Source organism: Cervus elaphus, chromosome 11 (assembly GCF_910594005.1).
Source record: "Cervus elaphus chromosome 11, mCerEla1.1, whole genome shotgun sequence".
NCBI lineage: Eukaryota > Metazoa > Chordata > Mammalia > Artiodactyla > Cervidae > Cervus > Cervus elaphus.
In genome coordinates, this window is record NC_057825.1 from 26,816,612 (window position 1) to 26,830,406 (window position 13,795).

At 50.5% G+C, this 13,795-nt stretch overlaps 1 protein-coding gene across 1 annotated transcript in view; it reads right to left on the reverse strand.

The window, feature by feature from the left end:
- The window catches only part of OSR1 (odd-skipped related transcription factor 1), a 161,023-nt gene that overhangs the window by 5,878 nt on the left and 141,350 nt on the right, over positions 1-13,795 (reverse strand).

Genomic DNA, 13,795 nt, shown 5'->3' on the forward strand with positions numbered 1-13,795 from the left:
CCTCTATACTCAAGAACCTACACTGCGACTGGCCGAGCTGCTGAAAAGGGATTGGCTGTGGGTTTTCATTCCTCTTACGAGAGAAATTTCCTGGGAGAAATGAGTTCAGCAGGCAGCCCGTCACCTCTTTCCCTCTCTCCTCCCGCTCCCACCTTTTCCCGTGAAGGGAGACAGTCCTCGGAGCAAACGAATCTTGCCCTTTCAAGCCTGAAACTGAGAACACCCGCGGCTGCCCTGTTTCCGCTACCGCGGCGTGCGGGGTCTCCGATTGGGGAGTAGTGTTCGCGCCCCTTACATGCTCCCCTCCACCGGGTCAGTCGCGGGTTACTCTCCAGGCCCCGACCACAAGAGCAATCACCGAATAAAGAACACCCCGAAGTCGGAGCGCAAGTGCGAGACGGGGTCAGGCACGCCGGCTGGCACTCCCGGGTCGGGCCAGCCGCGTACCCGATCGCAACTCTGCAAAAAGACGAGCTCAGGAAAGCACGACCCGGCGGGGGCATGCACCTGTCCGTGGCGCGGGCGGCCGTGACCATCCGGCCACTCTCTTCTCCTCCTTCGTCAGCTAAAGTAGGTCAGATTGAGCTAGGCGCGCGTCTTGGGAAAGTTTGTGCCCGCACAAGTTGCTTCGGTTTCTTAAGAAAGGGGCCACAAGCTGACTTCCGAAGTCCGCGGGCACCTCGCCCGGGATTCCGCGAAGACCCGCGGCGCTAGGGGTAGTAGCGGGGACCCGCCCCCTCATTCCCCCCGGGTCAGAGGCCGAGGACCCCCGCACGAGAAATTCCTGAGTCAAGCACCCCCAAGCACCCAGGACTGCAGCTGCTCTCACTTTCACAGAGGTCCAGCAGTCTTCATTTGGTAAGAGGAGCTTCTTTCCGGGACTTGGAGAGAGAAGAGACACCCGCAGAGCGGTGACAAGGGGACCCCGGGGATCCTGTCCGCATTCCCCTCGCCAAGCCCGGGCGCCCAGGGCTGCAGTTACCTTATTCCGCGGCGGTCCCGGAGTTGAGCGCGTCTCTGGGGCTCCCGCTGCGGGGGGACCCGGTAAGCCAGAGGCGCTGGGTTTCCACAGGCACCCGCGGAACTCAAGAGTCCCAGCCCCTCTCCGGCGGCCGCGGGGACTCCGAGCGCCCGACACGCGGGAGCGCTCAGCGGCCCTGGAGTCCTGTCCGCCCAGAGGTTGGTGAACTTCTCTCGCGGCTCCTTGGTTGGGTCTGAACCCGGAGCGGCTGAGAAAGCGCTGGGGAGAGACCGAGCTCCGACTCACTTACCCCTTAGCACCGAGCCGCCTACTTATTTTAATCCACCACCCTCCCTCCTTCCTCCCTCCCTCCTCCCCCCTCCTCTAGCCTCAGGATTCCTCCCCTCCCTCCCCTGCCCCCCTCCCCGCAACCATCCTGCCCTGCGCCTGCGCACTGAGACATAAAGTTTTGCTGACCCGGGCAGCCGGCTGGGACTGCAGCGCTCGCCTGGCCCCGACCTCCCGGGACCTGCGTCCCCAGTTCTTCAGACCTGTGAGACCTTTTCTGCGTGTTAGGCCCACGAGGTCCCGGCAGGCGAGCTCGAATAAAACAGCCTCTTCCATATGAAACTGGGCTGAAACTTCTCGGTCCCCTTCCTGCGCGCCTACGACACAGCCCGTGCAAGGTCGGGGGCGGGGGGTGGGGGGGGCGGGGTAGCGGTGCGTCGGGATCCTGGTGCCTTAGTTTGGGCCCCAACACACCTCGGCCCCGCCGAATAGCCTGTCTTGTCCCAGAATACCTCTGGAACCGAACAGCTTCAAGACATCCGAGAATGCTCAGCGCCAGGGCGGTCACCCAGACTCCAGTGCCTATGACTGGCCCCAAACCCTGGGTTACCGAGTTCGCTAGAAAGATTAGAGGCGGAGGATGGAGCAAGAAGTCAAGATAGTTATTTTCCTAGGATCCAAAAACCTTCTGAGATTCATGCCCTCTAAAATCCTGTATTATTTTGTTTTAGAAGGATGGATGAGAGTTTGGAGAGTTAAGTACCACAGAGCCGCGATGCAAGCTGCAAAGTTCTTCAGCTCTAGGGCCTTTGAGTCCAAGAGACTGATTCAAGTGAAGTTTGAGATGAGAGTGAGGGTCAGGGTTCTGGCTGCTAGAAATTGTCTTCACTGCTTATGCTTTAGGGAGAGTACCAGTAACCCCTTGACTGCCTGGCTCCAAGAGCTGACCTCCAGCTGACCCCAGCCCAGTTCCCTCCCTGCCACCTCTCTGGAACAGCCCGCCCCGGGTTCGGGAGGAGGGGCTGGTCTCCCAGGCTTGGGTGGATCCAGATTCGCACCTTCATACTCCTGGGGTTTGCCCTTAAGGCCGCTGCTTAATGAGCCCCCTCCCCTTAGCCCTGGAGACTGGACCCTGGCCTCTGTGGGTCTCTTGCATACTAGCACTGTGTCTCTGGAGACCTTTACAACTTCCGTCTGCAACTCTGTGTTTGGCTTTCTTTTTAAAGGAGTCTTGGTTTCCTGACCCAGGAAAATGGTAGTGGAAATGCCCCCCAAAAGAAATAGTTGGAGGAGACCCTTGTCTTACCCTCGGGCCTTTAGAAAGAGCCTGGCCTCCAGCCCCTAGGTAGCTTTGACCTGGGAAGGGAGGAGAGCAAATGGGTGCAGTCTTTGCCACAAGGGAGACTGTACTTAGCCCCTGCAGGTTAGTGTTAGAGTAAGGAACCCATGTAAGTTTGCCTGTGCAGCTGGAAAAATCCTAGCCTGGGGTGACATTCTGGCCCTTGGGAGGCCCCTTGGGAACAGAATGAGCTGAGATCACTCCCTTTCCTGAGATTCCAAGGCAGCAAGTTCCAGGAGCAAAGGAAGGCCTGGAGGGAAAGTCCAGCAGGGCATTCCTGGGTTGTACCAGCTCCCACCTTGGGCCAGGGAAACTGTGTGCCCTAGTCTCAGGGTGTCCTAGGAGACACAGCTTAGCACCTTCTATTAACCAGCAGTGAAAGAATCCAAAGAGGCCTCCACAATGAGGCATCTGGCTGTCCAGCCCACTTAGAAAATGTCTCCCAGGAAGAGGATGTTTCGGTAGGATGGAAGGAGCCTACTGGCATGTACAAACCCCATCTCTTGCTCAGAACTCCACCCAGTGCAACTGTGCTGACTCCATCTTTCCACTTGCCTCTTTCTTCTGAACCAGGGTCCCTGGCAAACATGCCTCAAAGACTTCTAGAAATCTCCAGGTAGTAGAATCCCTAAAGAGCTCTTGGAGAAAGTTTTTAGGGATCCTAAAGAAAGGGCCATGCAACCCGGTTGTTTAATACTGCTTTTGCCTGGTTATCTGGAAAATTGATCCCCACTCAGGTCAAATCCCGCAACTAATAGCTGGTATGAAGCAAGATGGGGCTGCAGGGCTAGAGCTGTCTGTCTTAGCTGAGCATCTCAGGCTTTGCCTCTCAAGCTGCCTTGTCCGGAGCTGATCTGCAAGGTAGGACAGGACAAGATGAGACAGATGCAGGACGTTGGCATTACCCAGCCTTGCCTCTGTTTCAGACACCTGGCTTCAACGACACTCTTTCTAGGTCTTGGACTGTGAACAGCCCCAGAAGACTGGAATAATGAAATTCAAGATTTGATAGTTGCTGGAGAGTCTCCCATCTCAATCCAAGCTCCCAAGGGGATGACCCCCGCAAACCCTGGCTTCAGTCCCCAGTGGAGACCAACTAGATTCTAGTTCCCTCTGAATGGAAGGAAGAAACCTTGCAAGTTAAGAACCCCTCACCTCTCTGTGCCATGGGAACATAGAGAAATTGATCAAACTAAGCTGACTCTAGGTACCCTCGCGCTGTCTGGACTGCAGAGTGGGTAGATTGAGAACAGGGCTACCAGGTAGGTTGCTTTTCAACTAAGACAGATTCGTTTAAAACTCGCAAGGACATCACGGTTCCAGTGTGGTCAACGTCCTGGGTATTCGGGCGGGACTCAACCACCCTCTGGCCCCCCGGAGCCCAGTGAAGGTGGAGAAACTCGTCTCTGGACGCCCAAGCCATTCGGGGCGTCCCGCGCAGGGTTCCCCGCCGTGGCTGCAGCCCGTACACGCTTAGAGCCCGCGGGCTCCAGCAGGGACCAGAGCAGGTTCAAATTCCGCCGCCACTGCTTGTTTCTGGTTCGCTCACCCACCGCCAGCCCCGCGCAACCGCGGGCACCCGAGTCTGGGCCTGAGCAAGCCCTGGGGAAATGGCCCCACAGTAACAACCGGGCCTCCAGCTCTGCTCCGGGCTTCTCTGCCAGTGCCGATGGGGTCCAGCAGGGAGCGATACCCAAGCCGGCACGTGGCACCGGATCGTGGACCGCCCTGCGCCGCGTTCCGAAGCGAGCCCTCGCCGCGCCAATCCTGGGCGTAAAGGGGGTGGCGACAGCCTCTGCCAGACCCCCCGCCCCAACCCCAGACCCTCTCCCGACTCCTGCTCACTAGGAAGGAAACGCGCCAGCCTGTCTTCAAAGTGAAAATTGAGCAGCTTCCAGAAAATTAACTAGAAGGTAGCTTATTTTGCTTTGGGGGGCGGGAATTGGATTACAAAAATGAACCCCACCTCTCCTCACTTCCCAACCACACAAAAATGACCTCTTTTTTAAAAAAAGGAATTTATTTAATAATTGCGAGCTTTTGCTTCCAACGCAAGCTTTCCTGTAACTACTTTGTGGACGATCGGGGGGTCTGTTCATTTGACCCCCCTTTAAGCATGTACAGAGTTTTCAAATAACCAGGAGATTTAGGTATCCCTCTGTAATCATTTAGATGATGGATTGTAATGGCTCAATAGTTCCTCTGGAACCATTACGATCAATCAGGTCAAAATCCAGCTTGGGGGGGAAAGTATTTAACCACGGGGAGGTAGGCAACAGGACTTCCACAAACACTTGGCGCAGATAACACGCTCTGATAAGGTACAAGCAACTCCAGGGTCTTAGGAGAATAGATCACAGGTGAACCCACGAGCCGGTGTTTACTGTAACAGCAGACAAGTTACAGTATCAAAACTGAAAGGGAAACTGAACTGTTTTTCCAGGCAGTTTCCCGTTTCCTAAGCGCTTTATGAGCACATAAGTACCTTGTTACTATTTGTCACCTTACTAAATAAAACAATTCCTGTATGCATACATCTATCCTTGCTTTATTATGAGAAGATGTACGAAGCACGAATATTCATGTGGAATTGCATGAACTCCGGGCAGACTATCCCCGGAAAATAGAATGAAAATCACGCCTTAAATTGGGAAAATCAGACGTTAAATGTGAGCATACATTGTGGGGAGTTTTTTCTTACTTTTTGTACAAGTATGAGTTGTCAGAATTATTTTCGACGGATCTAAGATTATAGCATTTTCTTTTTATCTAAAGGTGATAATAAATGTATTGGAAACGACGCAGTGTCTAACTAAACTGTAGTTGATGAAAAAAGAAAGTTATCTTAGCTGAATCGCGTATAGTCAGGGGGAAGCCCTGCGGACAGAAATACCTTACTGTACCCGCGGCTGTGTGACTCTGACGGGCTACATAGGAGGCGGTCGGCGCTGGAGGAATGCGCGTTCGCGGTAATTAATTTCCAGACACTGGAGGGTTATTATCTGCATAGCGATTTCCGGCGAGGGAATTCGGGGCAAGTCTGGCTGCGATGTTCTACCGAGAGACGTGGGGACCGTAATCGTAAAGAAAACGCGCCACCTGCTGGTGAGCAAGTGACATCTCCCGGCCCCCCTTCCTCGAAAAGTCTAAACTCCAGTTGTCTCCAAAGTGGGTTTCACCCGCAACCGCCTTAAATGTTATTTTCTGAGTTACGAAATTTACCTTGTTTAAAGCTACACACGTTCTTGCCCTGCCAAAGAACAAAATTTCTGTTTTCCCTCCTCCAGGTTTATGAGGTTTTTTTGTTTGTTTTGGTTTAAGAGTTTGAAATACTTAGCAACTATATGCCACCATTGGTTTCTGGTCCTGGGAAAAACAATGAACCAGGATCTACTGTGAAAGTTTTATGCACTCTCAGAGCTGGGTTAGTGCTAGCTCACAGATAACTCCTTGGGGCCACTTCCTCCCTCCCCGCCCTCCCTCCTCAGCTCAGAGGTGCTTCTGGACCAGGCCCCTCCCAGGACTCCCAGTCCTGCTTTCTGAAGAACCCAAGGAAGAGGATGAGGAGCTGCTTATGAAACAAGCCAAGTCTCCTGCACTCACCTTCCTCCCAGGCCACTGGATTCCAGGTCCCTTTCCTTCCTGGAATTCCCTATAGAATATTTCACCTGGACCCTCTCTACTCCTTGGCATCGAAGCTGCAGATTTTTTCCAAACATTTATTTTTAATTGAAGGAAAATTGCTTCACAATATTGTGTTGGTCTCTGCTATACATCAACATGCATCAGAGCCTTAGGGATACATGTGTCTCCCCCCTCTTTAACCTCCCACCCACCTCCCACCCTCTGGGTGGTAACAGAACTCTGATTTGAGAGTTCCCTGAGACATACAGCAAATTCCCATTGGTTATCTATTTTATACATAGTAGTGTATCTATCGAAGCTGCAATTTTAAAAAAAGAAAAAGCTGTTTTAAATTTTATTGAGATGTAATTGACATGTAACACTGTGTAAGTTTAAGGCATACAACCAGTTGGTTTGATATTTTCTTATATTGCAATGTGATTACCACCACCACAGTACTGGCTCGGTCACAGCTCTACCACCTCACATTATTATCCTTTCTTTTTTTGTGGTGAGAAAAATGACCATCTAGCTTCTCAGCAACTTTGAAGTTTATGACACAGCATTGTTGATTATAAGCATGCTGCCATGCATCCAGCACTTACCTACTAGCAATTTTATACCCTCACCATCTCCACAATTCCCCCTAATCCCCTGCCCCAGCCCCTGACAACCACCATTCTACTTTCTGTTTTATGAGTTCAGCAAAGCTACAACTCTGATGCTCTCTTTTTCTTGTTATCAAAGCTCCAGCTTTCAGATAAGAGACCGGAAGAACTCAGTCCTAAAAATATACTTGCTTGGGGGCTCTTTGGTCTGTCCTTTGCCTACAAAAGAAAACAAGGTGAACGAGACCCTTGGGGGCTTCTGCTTGCTCTCACAGGCACAGGCATCCCTTGCAGGCAACCCTGGGAAGTTCAGAGCTGAAATTGCAGTTTCTCGTAAGGAAGAAAACAGAGGCTGAAATTGCTTTCCAAGACCGATTATTCCAAGACTCTTACAGCACTCTTCGGAGCAGAGGCTTGAGATCATGAGCAGAGAAGACAAGCTCGGCACTGAGGGAAGGACAGGCTCCTTGGCCCTGCTCCAGACTGTCAGAAGAAGGCTCTGCTCCCTGCCACCCATCTGTCTCTGCCTCAATAAGAGGCAGGGTTTCCCAGTTCCTTATTCTGAGCTCACAGTGAGAGGTGGAAAGGGGAGGGACTGACTTAGACCTTACAAAGAACTACTAAAGCTAAAGTGATGAGAAGCCCTGGGGTGCCTCCTCCACGCATGAGTTAAGATAATGACTGGATGGAAGGGGATGGGGGCTTCTGCCTCTTTAGTGTTTATGATTGGGGTCTTCCTGCATTCAGAATGTCACACTGAAGAAGTGCTGGATCCCCAAAGTGGTGGCTCAGCTGGGAGAGAAGCGACCACTCATGGAACGTGGAAGGCATCCAGATCAGCTCTAAGAAGTGGTGTCCATTCACCAGGTGTGACTGCAGCCCAAGCCCCAGGTTTGAGAGGTGTGGGGTGGGCTGGGAGATGGAAATTGGAGATGCTCCATAATATTTGTTCCTTGGCAAATCCAGAGTAGCCAGCAAGCTGCAAGAGGACCATGATCTCTGCTAGAAGAACCTTCATTTCTCTGGTATCTATGACCTTCAGCTCAGGAGGAGGAATGGTATTCATGGATCTGAGCCATATCATAGTGTAGCTGAACATTTACACAGAGCAGGAAACCACACTCCCTATTGTAGCCACCATCAAGGGCCAGCTGCCCTTCCTTCCGGTCTCAGCTAGCACTTAGAATGCTGGCTCCCACTGTAGCTCCTGTTTCCCAGGTGATTCCAGGCAAATCCATTTGTTGGTCATGCCACCTCCAATCCCCCACATGAGAACCTTTCCTCTGAAGAGAAAGGCATTTGCTGAAACACATTGAGCAAATTCAAAATACAAAAAAAAGGGGATATATATATATATATATATATATATATTAGCATATGATTTTTCACTTCAAAATGACTAATGGTTGGGTCCTTTCAGTATATTTGGGTATGTGTTTGCATATCACCGATAAGGAAATGGAGAGAAAACTTAAATCTGGAACATGATTTTCAATGTCTTTCAGATAAAGAATTTCTGGAATCATGCCTTGCTTTGCTAAAAATTCCTGTCACAAACATTTTAGGAGATTTATCTAAAAAGGATAAACCACATAGGGTGGGGGGGGCGGTGCTTATGCTTTTTTAGTATTTCGAGAAGATAGCCAGGAGGAGCTGCAGAAGGCCACGTGGCCCATATGAGTGGGAAAAGCTGAGTTTTCAATGCTCAGAGTCCTCAAGGGCAGCAAAGTACAGGGAGTGTGAAGCATCTCAGAGCATGTCAATCTCAAGCCCTGAGGTATAAAGGCCACTCACAGAGGAAAGGGAGGACCCACAAACACCCCCCAGCTCAGCTTAAAAGCTGGTCCTCAGCTAATTCTTGCTGGAGTGAGTGGTTAACTGACAGTTATCAAGTTAATGGCTTAAGAAAAGTGAAAGTCTCTCGGTCGTGTCCGACTCTTTGTGACCCCACAGCCTGTACAGTCCATGGAGTTCTCCAGGCCAAGATACTGGAGTGAGTAACCTTTCCCTTCTCCAGGGGATCTTCCCGACCCAGGAATCAGACCGGGGTCTCCTGTATTGCAGGCGGATCCTTTACCAACTGAGCTCTCAGGGAAGCCTAAGAAAGTGTTTTCCAAAATCCCAGCCACAGAATCACTTGGAGAGTTTTTCACAAGGCAGATTCCCAGGCTCCACCTCAGAGTTTCTGATTTAGGAGACCTGCAGGGGGCCCTGGGAGTCAGCTTGCTTTAAAAGCTCCACACATGATTCAGATGGTGGTGGTCTTTCCAGTCCAGGCAGAGTGAGAACCATAGATAAAGTCTGATTCTGCCCGTGGTATCTGGGTTTTGCTAAGGAGGGTTGAAAAGTTACTCAAGAGTCAAAGAAATGGGTCTTCATTAAATCAGTTCATACATTTGAGTAAAGTTTCCTTCTTTATCTTTTCTTTGTCTGTAAGAGAGGAGAACTGGACCACAGTTTTCATGAACTTCTCCAGAAGTTCATGAAAACTTCTGGGTTCCAAAATGTTACCATCTATGTTGTCGGTGGGATGATGAGTGATTTGGGCTTCCCTTCACTCACATCACAGAGGAGGTTCCACCATGGGTTTATCCCAGTCATCCTGGGTCTTGAAAAAATGACTCCTCTTAGTAGGCAGAGGAAAAAGTCATTTCTGCAGGAGAACTCGCCTAGGAGTACCATACGGAGGCCCAGGAAAGAACCCTCATTTGGCAATGTGCCCTCAGAAGTTAGGTCAAATGGGGGCCACGGGGATGTGCAGTTTCAGGCACGTGGGCATCAGCTTTTGTGGCCAGAAGTTGATCACATTTGGGGTAAAGGGAGGGAAAAGAGGCCTCTAACATAACCTGGTGGACCTTTTTGTGAAAAATTTTAAAATTACTCATTTTTTGGTTGTGCTGGGTCTCTGTTGCTTCCTGAGGGCTTTCTCTGGGAGTTGGTGATGGACAGGGAAACCCGGCATGCTGCTGTCCATGGGGTCACAAAGACACAACTGAGCGACTGAACTGCACTGAGGACTTCCTACAGGTGTGATGAGCAGGGGCCTCTCTCCAGTTGTGATGCTCGGGCATCTCACTGCGGCGGAGCACCACAGGCTCAGTAGTTGTGGCGCACATACTTACTTGCCCTGCAGCATGTGGGATCTTCCGGGACCAGGGATCGAACCCATGTCCCTTGCATTGGCAGGCGGATTCCTATCCGCTGTGCCACCAGGAAGTCCCTGGACCTTTTCTTTTTTTTTAATCCATAGTTTGTTATAGGAGTGTTTGAGAAGCTTTGAGAAGGAAGGTGCTAGATGAGCTATATGGTGAGTTTGTGTTTGCCCACGCACCCTGCACATTCCAGACGCACCCTGCACATTCCAGATTTTGTAACAGGTTTAACAGGTAACACACAGAAGCAGTGTAGACAGCTGAATGGAAACCTTCGGATGGCTGATAAATTCCCCTGTGGTACTTGGGTCATGACATTTGGTGCCAACCGATGAGGATTTTTTTTATGTTTTTATTTTGACTGCCTTTTTTATGGTTTTATTATGACCTGTCTGCAGTCTGCCAGGCTCCTCTGCCCATGGGGTTTCCCAGGCAAGAACACTGGAGTAGGTTGCTCTTTCCTTCTCCAGGGGATGTTCCCCACCCAAGGATTTAACCCACATCTCTTGAAGTGCAAGCAGATTCTTTACCGCTGAACCACCAGGGAAGCTCTTTATTTTGAAAGCACTTCCCAATTTTTTTTGTTGGTGGTGGTAAAAATAGGTCTATTTACATGCCTCTTAGTAAACATGTCACTTTACATATCTTACTAATTTTATAGCAGCATAAAGCATTCTAGAGGAATACTGTCAAAAAAAGAATGCTAACAATTTTAGTCACCTATGCTATATAGCTATGTATATGTGGTATATATCACTTCCCAGGTGTCTCAGACCATAAAGAATCTGCCTGCAATGCAGGAAACCTGGGTTCAATCCCTGGGCCAGAAAGATCCCCTGGAGATGGGAATGGCAACTCACTCCAGTATTCTTGCCTGGAGAATGCCATGAACGGAGGAGCCTGGCAGGCTACAGTCCATGGGTTCGCAGAGTCAGACGCAACTGAGTGACTAACACTTTCACTTTCATAGTATACAGATGACGAAATGTACATATCTTTTTGAAAGTGTTTATCTGATTTCCTCAGATCAAGTGCATCCAGGGCCCATGATGAGATTTCAGTTCCTAACATCCTTGGAGTGATTTCAGGAGCTCTGTTGTGTGGTGTCTCCAGGAGACACTCCTGTTATCCCCGTTTCATTAACAGTCTCAAGGTCAGGGGCCTCCCTATAGCTGAGGAGTGCAGTTCCAGAAATGCAAACAGGTTGAAGCCTCAGAGGGCAGAGCCAGACCCAGTTCTTTTCCAGGGTCCTCTGTCTCTTGAGCATGTGTGCCTCGCACTCCTATGTGACTAGCTGGAATCCTCAACACCAAACCCAAGACATCAATGATCAGCCTCACTTTCTGTCTGAGCAGATTTGGCTTAGAAATCTGTCCCAAAGTCGCGTAGCCTGGTAAGTCTGCAGCCAGGACTTAAACCCAGTGCATTTGATTCCGAAGCCCAAGTTCATAGTGAAGCCACCCTCCCTTGGCAGTACTCACAGCATGTCTGCCAGTGGCACGGGCTTCCCCCGGGAACTTGTGTGCAATACAGAGGCTCAGGCCTTGCCTCAGACCTAAGACCTGGAAGCGGTGGACCCCATCGGGATCCCCCCGCCCAGTCTCTAGCCCTATTCAGAATCTTAGCCCTAAACCCAGGATTTACTCTAAGCTTCTACAATAGACAGCAAAAACTGCTAGATGTACAAAGTCAAATCAAAGGCCCACAGACTACAGCTTAGAAAAACTGCATCACCCAACTACAGGTGCCCCAGAGACCCACAAAATCTCCTTTGGCCCAAGAGTGAGCAGTGTGCGCTGGCCAGCACCCTGGCTCTGGCCTTGCACATGGTCATTCTCTTCTCAGGACTCCAGAGGTTAGGATGACTCAGCAGAGAATCCAGGGGAGCAGAACCCAGCTTCTCCGTAGGAAAGGGTAGGCTTCAGAGCTTGCTTTGGGAGACGGCAGATGAAAGATGGACAGGAGTCTGATGGTGTTTGGGGAGCAATGATGGTACCTGCTTGCGTCCTCCTAGGAGAAGAGAAACTAAGAAGGGGCTCCTAGGATCTTCTCTGGTGAGGCACGCACTACACAGTAACGTACACATTACAGGATGTTTGTACACGAATACTGCTTTGCTCCTGGGTCATTTTGGCACAGGTAACATTTTTTAATTCAAAAGGCATCCATAATTAATGACTGCATGGTAAAATTATGCAAAGGACTGATCACTCATGAATCACCAAGTTCTAAAGTATGCACTCTTACTTGATTATCCTGATCTCTGCCAAACTCAGTGGAGTTATTATAGCATCCTCATCAATACAGCAGAGCCCGGCGGGCTACAGTTGCAAAGAGGCAGACAGGACCGGGTGGCTGAGCACACACGCATGCATGCATCAACACTCTGCCAACAAAAAGGAACCTGGTCTCAGCAAGTATGCTTCATCTTCTCTTAGCTCCCCTCTCTGAAATCACACACAGAGGATGCTGAGGTCAGGATGCAGAGGTCAGGGGCCAGGTGTGCCAGGAGCATCCTCTCTGCCCCACACAGATGTCTAGCCGTGTTGGCATGCTGGTCTTCCTCTCCACATGCTGTCTTCTTCTCCAGGAGCCCAGGGCTTTGGTGCTGGCCCTATTTGACTCTCTCCCTTCTTCTGAGGTTGGAGAAGTTGCAAGAATCACCACATCAAGGGAATTGTGCATTTTAAGAGCAGGGTCTGGAAAAAATCATGTTTAACCTACGGAATTGGCATAGAAATGGTAGAAATTGCCTCTATTCCAAAAAGCACGGAGTATAAACTCTTGGAGGAACCTTAAACATATCATCTTTGACACCTCCATTTCACAGACGAGAAACCTGAACCTCCAAAGACGATTTGCCCAGTGACATGACTGCACCCTGGAGCGAGGTTTCCTGACATCTGGTGGGGGGGCACTCCTTGCACACTGCGCCCTGCTCCCTGGGATTCTTGTGACTTAGATCTAGAAAAGGGGGAGCCTAAAAAGGGCCTCCTTTTGTCCTGTGTCTTCAGAGGACAGAGCCTGTATTAGGTCATGGTGTTCTGGGTAGGAGGCCCTCCTCACACCCGCACAGGCATGCGGTGGTGTCAAGATGCCCCGTGGATGCCTGCGCCCTGGGTTTGGATGATTGCTGCTCGTGATGGAGCAGCTTTATGAAAACATTAAATGTCATTACTTATTTCTTCATGTCCAAAATGTATACTTCAACATTTTTTTCTCTGTAGACAAGTGTCACTTTTACTGTAATCTTCAGGCCAGATGTTCCTGGTATAAGTGGTAACAGCTGCCCCACTGGCAGACGTGTGGCTCGAGCTAAGTCACTTTCCAAAAGACCCCAAAGCCCTCTCTGCAAAAACACTGGTGTGACAGGAGAGACCTGTACCTGGCCCTGCTGAGCTGCTGGGGGAAGCATTTGAAGGCTGGGGCGAAGGCTGGAACCGGGGAGTGTGGGCAGGCAGGACGCCAAACCGCCTCGCCTCCCTCCTCCTCGGGATGAGCGGACTCCACTTCCTTCCCTTCAGGCTTCCTTTCAAAGCCGCGTTTGTAGTGCCATCGCCCATTATCCACGTCTTGGTTTGTCTAGGGACCAAGTCGTTTCCCTTGCTTTCTGTCACCCTCGCCATAGCCTTCTATGATCTCCAGTTGACATGCTATTGTTTTTGAATTCCGCTCAAGTTGCAGCCGCCTGGTAGCATTTATCTTCTCCGTTCCCCTGGGTCTCAGTGAATTCCTCAATAAGGTCCCATCTCAGCGTCAGCGTTTACAGAAAACACAGACCCAATTTGCTTCCATCTTGACCGAAGACTGGAGACTGGACTCA